Raw genomic sequence first — 7,205 nt, forward strand, 5'->3', positions numbered from 1 at the left:
AGATCTTGAACTCCGAGTAGCTTTATCTTCACGAATCTCATCGGTATCCAACACTTCACATGTATCTTCTCATTCACCAACCTTGCTCCTCACGAACCATGTTTCACTTGAACTCGCTTCACACGAACATTTTGCTTCACACGAACATTTTGCTTCACACTTGTCTTGACCGCACTTGATTTATATCACACGAATCTTTTCTTGTGTAGTTGTCTCAACACGAACTCCACTCGGTCTTGATTAACTCCCTACCATCACATCACATGATCGGAATCCATCTCGCATAGATTTTGCTGAACTGACTCACTCAGATCTCTCTTGCGGTTGTATCACACAACAATTTTTTCTGACCCAGTCACAGGATACGCGTGTCTTCTTCTTGATTTATCTTCTTCACGGTTGTCTCTCACAACGGGTTCTTCATCATTGATTGCTTCACTCACGGATTCTTCACTTTTTCTTGATCCACTCACTGGATTATTTTATTGCATATTACTATATCAAATTCTGCATTCACTGCATGTATTTCCCAGCGTTCACGGCTTCATTTTCCTCTGCATCCACTGCACCTTTTCTGCACTTTGTTTCTTTACAACCCTTCTATCGCTTCTCTCGACTTTTGTTTCTGAAGTCGATTTTTCTGAGTATCTTGAACCGAGACTGAATCGATTTGATTTTCTTCTTACTCTGAATCGATTTAACCTGAATCGATTTTTTATTTATTCTCTGATGCATTCTTTCTTCGTGGCTCTGGTTCTGAATCGATGTTATACCGAATCGGTTTTCCTTCTCCTTTAATACTGATTCGATGTTGACTGAATCGAATTATGTAAATCAATTTTCTTCTGAATCGATTTGGTTTCTGATTGATCACGAGTTGAAGAACGAATTGGATTTTAACCCTAGGCTTTTTTGGTTCATCTCGGACAGAATCACCTGTTTCTTTTAAATAGCGATCATCGCTTTTCTTCGAATTACTTGATCTTAACAACACACTTCGAATTACTCGAACGATTCCTTCTTCACTGGCTTCTTCTTCCGGATCGACTCGCTCGATGTTTTTTAAACTTTGAATAACCACCGGATTAAATTCTGATTCTTCCTAGCACTCCAACGAAACAAGAAAACAACCATGTTTTGTGCTCCTGTACTCGGTTTCATTCACTCACGAACCCTAGTCTGATTGCTAACTTAGAATTCTCACAACCCTTACTTTCTTGTTTCTAAAATTTCCTGACCACCAATACGAACCACTGAAATTCAATTCCCTTGAATTCAACAAACTCTCAAATCTTTAACCCGCGAATAACCACAACGCGTATTAATTGAATTCCTGACAATCTAATTCGCACTATAACCCCGAAATCAAAACCCTAGATTTCGAACAGAACCCTGGTTCGACAACCTTGAACCGAAAAAACTAAAACTTGCGAATTGAAACATTAGAATGATGAAACCTGATCGTGAATGACTTTGCGATTCGATGCCTTGCGATTCCTGTGCCTAGAGCCTGGCGCTCTGATACCAATTGTTGGCCCCAAAATGGATCTTTGATCTCTAGACATGAATTGAACTTGAATATAAAACCGAATATCTTTACATGTGATTCTGAATGTGTACAGGGATTGTATTACAATTGAAATCTACAAGCCTATTTATACTAATTGAATAGATGCGAGTGAAAGGACGTGTCTCCTCTTGAAACATCGCGTCTGATGATCTTGTGGTGTAGGAGACGATTGGGAAGAGATGCGTCCCTTGGATGTGTCGCTCCATCTAGTTGTAGGTTATAGACTTTCAATTTGCCACTTTCAGTCCCCGAACTTATCTTTCTAATCTTATTACAATACGAACTATCTATTAACTATTTACCGAACAACCCTCGAACTTAAGGATGTGTAGGGATTATAACTTTCATGATCCACATTCCAGAAGATGCTCCATCACCACCGGTGTTACCTAGTGATCAACCTGTTGAAGGACCTGAAGATAATGAAGAATCCGTTGAAGATGAAGATGAACCTGCTGAAGAACATGGAAATGAAGATGATGAAGAACATGGAAATGAAGATGATGAACCCGTTGGGGTTGTTCAGGTTGATCAAGTGTAAGTGTTAATCCTTTTCATCGTCAAATTGCATATTTAGCAATAATTCAATTTGGTGACATTTGACTATGTTTGTAGAGGTGCACATTTAGTTATTTTTTTGGAAGATAGGTTCAGTTTGGGTACAAAATCGGTTATTCGTGAAACTGGTTCGGATTTGGAACCGGTTTTTGACGGGAGAAAAAGGTCTAGTTTGGTTCGCCTTTAACCAGTATCCAAATTAGATTTACAAACCCTAAGCTGTTTCAAGATGGCTTTGGTGAAACCGTTTTTATGTTTATTCGAAAATTTTTAAAATCACTATCCAAATCCAAATCTGAAAATTTGGATATCCGAATTTTTGGATATTTCGGATTCGGATATCGGATATTTCGGATCGGATTTTTGGATACGGATTGTTTTGAACACCCCTAGTAAACACATATCATTCTGGCTTTACATGCTCCTAACCTAAGTTTTTACATTATCTCAAGTTTTTTTCATGCATGTTTAATATGTCTTTTCTGTTTTTCTTTTCCAAGGGACGTGGAAATGTTAGAAATCATTGAAGTGGAAGAAGAAGAAGGTTCTAAACCACATGAACAACTCGAAGATCAACACTTTTCTTCAACATCGGACTTAGAAGAAGATGAAGAACATGGGTGCGTATTTTATGTATAAAAATGGAAAATATAGAAACTATTGTAGTTGTTGAAATATGTATCTTCATACTTCCCTTAAACTTTTAATTGACATTTTTTTTCATTGAAAGGCCTGAGATTGTGATCCACATTCCAGAAGATGCTCCATCACCACCGGTGTTACCTAGTGATCAACCTGTTGAAGAACCTGAAGATAACGAAGAATCCATTTAAGATGAAGATGAACCTGCTGAAGAACATGGAAATGAAGATGATGAAGAACATGGAGATGAAGTTGAAGAACCCGCTGGAGTTGTTCAGGTTGATCAATTGTAAGTGTTATTCTTGTTCATCATCAAACTGCATATTTGGCAATGATTATATTTTGGTGACATTTGACTATGTTTGTAGAGGTGCACATTTAGTTTTTTTTTTTTGCCAAATAGGTTCAGTTTGGGTACAAAATCGGTTATTCATGAAACTGGTTCGCATTTGGAACCGGTTTTTGAGGGGTGAAAAAGATCCAGTTTGGTTCGCCTTTAACCAGTTTCTAAATTAGATTTACAAACCCTAAGCTGTTTCAATATGGCTTTGGTGAAACCGTTTTTATGTTCACATCTATTTGTTTATAATCACTCACTTAACATATATACATCTATGGATTAGGTTTTGGGGGTGGGGGGTTTAGGTTTTTAGGTGGTGGTGGGGTGGGGTAGGGCGGGGGTGGATGTTTAGGTTTTGGATGGTGGTGTAGTTGGTTTAGGTTTTAGGTTCTTGGACACTTGTCACTCTATAAAGCCTTCTTACACTTCTTACTTTTAGAAGCCTTTGTAGAATAATTTAACCCATTATTAATATGATGAGCTGTTTGGCTTTGTGTTTTGGTTCATGTACATTTGAGTGGATCATGCAAGTGTTAATTATCTAACATTCTGTTGTTATCTTTTGTACCATATAATATATACTTGCCTAAATGTTTATATATGCCTCATTTATCTGGGATTTCTATTTACTAATAAGATTTCATTCTTTGTAACAGTTCCGGACAGGTTATGGTTATGATGGGGCTCTTCGCCATTTTTTTTGGCATTGACTGGGTCAACGCCCCAGGTCTGCGTGTGGTTATCATACCGGCACTGCTGGTTTTCTCTACTAGCATCTTAGCTCGCGGTTTCCTCCCATGTATTAAAAACAAAAGGTTTCGTTTAGTCTTACATTATGCTACATACACCTTTGCCGGTTTGGCACTGAATGCGGTAGCAGCAGTTATGATTTTCGTTCGTGTAAAGAAGGGGAAAGGCTTTAACCCCCCGCCACCGCCAATGCCACCACCCCCGCCTCCACCACTATTATTCCCACCCCCATCCCCGTCCCCACCCATGCCACCGCCACAACAACTGCCACTGCCATAGCCACCGTCACTGCCACTGCCACAGCCACAACCACCATCACCAACCCACCACTCTCACCCCCACCCCGACGAGTACCACCCTAGCTGCTGCAAATAATGATCGGTATCTAATAATCAATATATTAGGAAGAAAGGGAAGCGAAGCAACATCTAGACAGTTTATAGTAGGGGTGTTCAAAACTATCCGTATCCGAAAATCTGATATCCAAATCCGATATCCAAATCCGAAATATCCGAAAAAACGGATACCCGAAATTCGGAAATCCGAATTTTTCGGATTCGGATTCGGATAGTGATTTTCAAAATTTTCGGATATTTCGGATATCCAAATATCCGAAAATTTAATTTTCATTTTTTTCGGATATCTGAATATCCGAAAATATCCCAAAAATATCCGAAATATGCGAAAAATATCCAAAAACTTATATTCGGATATCCGAAACTATCCATTTCCGAACATGAAAAAAATAATAAAAAAATAAAAACTAAATAAAAAGTTGGATTTTCGGATATCCGATTCACTATCCGAATCCGTATCCGAAATTTCGGATACGGATTCTGATAGTGAAAGGTATCCGAAAATTTCGGATATCCGAATTTCGGATATCCGGTTTTGAACACTCCTAGTTCATAGTGACTGACTACTAAACTAAGCTTCATGGCGGTTGTAAACTTCTCTCCCCCACAAAGTTATCCGGTTACATATCTACTATTCATAGATTCTTATGGATGAATGGAAAGAATAGGGATAATTTACTAGGATTTTAATGTTTCACGTTTAAACTAGGATTTTATATAAACTTTGCTTTGAATTTTTTTAATACTAATTTAACTTATTATTGACCAATTCCATTGTTATGAATTTACATCGAGATAGATGGTGTTGCTTTTCTTGAAGTTTAGACGTGAATTATTTCGGCAATTCAAGAAGATTTTATTAGCTTTTATTGAAGCAATGATTTACATAGAAATAAAATCAAAACAGAGAAAAATAAGAAGCGAGGGGATGCATACAGTTCATTAGCTGCAAACAACTGACCCCGTCCTTTGGCATGCTGTAAAACGAGTGTAAACGTTAGCTTTCCGAAAGCATACAACAAACCAAACGTTAGGAAGAAGAGAAGAGAAAATCTCAAAAAAAGCTATCTTGCGGCGATAAATAAAGAAAAACTTAGACGCCTTGTGCCGGTTAAAACATAATTTGGTATGTTTGGTTTTAATATCTACTACATCTATACAAGTTTCATGCATCAAAAACATGAAAAAAGTCAACCTGTCTGACTTGTGCTTCTAGATTATTTGGTATTGTTTCAAATGGGGTATCAAATTCAGCTAAAACTTGAACACTAAACCTTTCTCAAGAATTCCAAATTCATCGCATCACCATAGTCCCCACTGTAACAAGACACAAAAAAATCTAACAATTGAAGTTTTTAATTGTTTTCTTCAAAATCCTGAGTTTGCACTAAAAAATTTTAAAATGATACACAATGTGGTTCATGAATATAACATAATCGCATATATTCCGAAAGTGATTAAAATGCTGGTTGGTTCTGAATTCCAAACCATATAATAAATATTAAACAGGTCGACTTGCTTCGGTTTGGAGGTTTAATCAGTTTGATGAAAATATATATAACAAAAGACTTCCGCAGTTCCCGCTAAGTCCAACACTATTTAACCCATAATGTCAATCCTTCAAACACATTTATCCGTTATATCCAACAGCTTAACATATGTTCCCTTAACCGCCGCACCTGCAGCACTAGACTCATCTTGTAACACTTCCAATGACCCGGGTGTTGTGTTGTCACATGTACCTCCAGTGTTCCATTCTCGAAATGTCTAGGTGAAATCAACCTTAAGAAAGCCTTCAGACCTGAGTGCTATTGGTAATTCTAGTGTTATCAATGTTCGTAGTGATATTGGATTATCTTATCGACTAAGTTAATCTTATTTTTATTAATCTAGTTAGGTGATACAGGAGTGCGAGCTCGATTTCTAAATAAGATATAATGTATTGGGCTAGTTACTTAATAATATTAGCGGACCGATTATTTATGCATATTATTCTAAATATGTGGGCGGATTATTTATATTTGTTTCACTAAACATATGGGCCAAAACTAGGGGTGGCAAAATGGGTAGGTTGGGCAGGTTTGGGTAATGGGTTAGGATGAGTTTGGGTAAGGATGGTTTTATTAAGAAATGGGTTAGGATGAGTTTAGGTCAAGATGGGTTTTTGTCAAGATGGATTTGGGCATGATAGGCTAAAAATATAAATAAATAAAAAAATTAAAAAAAATTAAAAAATCAAAAAAATTAAAAAAAATAAAAATATATATATATAAATAAAAAAATTAAAAAAAAATCCACCATGCTTTATTTTACGTTCTTAATACAATAACTTGTTGCATAATTTACAAAAGATACAAAATGGATTAGGGGTGTTTATGAGCCGATCCGATCCGATCGAGGGCCTGCTCATACTCGGATTGAATTACAACCAATCCGATCCGATTGGATCGAATTTGCAAAACCGAGCAAAGTGATGCTCATGCTCGGATTGAATTTGAATCGATCGGATCATTTTCGCTCGGTTTTTATCAAATCCTAAAAAAAATCGAGCGGATCGTTTTCGCTCGGTTTCGCTCGATTGAATTATAAGGCTGCAATCAACAAAAACAAATCCTAACTTAATTAAAACATGTCCAACACTTTACTAACAAAAGCAATACATAACTAAAATCATGATTCTAAAAATGTTGTTAACAATATCAAGAAGCACAAAATAAAGGGCAAAATACAAATTGTCATTTAGTTCAAAAGCCGTAAACTTCTTCTTCAAGCTTGATGTGTGCCAGCGACGATGAGAACAATATGGAGATCTTCGAACAATATGCAGGCTTGTTTTAGGAATTTAGGAATTTAGGGTTAGATTTTGGTGTGTTTGTGGAGCGGCGATATGCAGATCTTCACACAATCAAATTTTGACTATGTGAATATTGTTTTAGGAATAGGGATTTAGGGTTAGATTTTGATATTAACTATTAAGTTGGGCTAAATA

This window comes from Helianthus annuus, chromosome 5 (genome assembly GCF_002127325.2).
Source record: "Helianthus annuus cultivar XRQ/B chromosome 5, HanXRQr2.0-SUNRISE, whole genome shotgun sequence".
Classification (NCBI taxonomy): domain Eukaryota; kingdom Viridiplantae; phylum Streptophyta; class Magnoliopsida; order Asterales; family Asteraceae; genus Helianthus; species Helianthus annuus.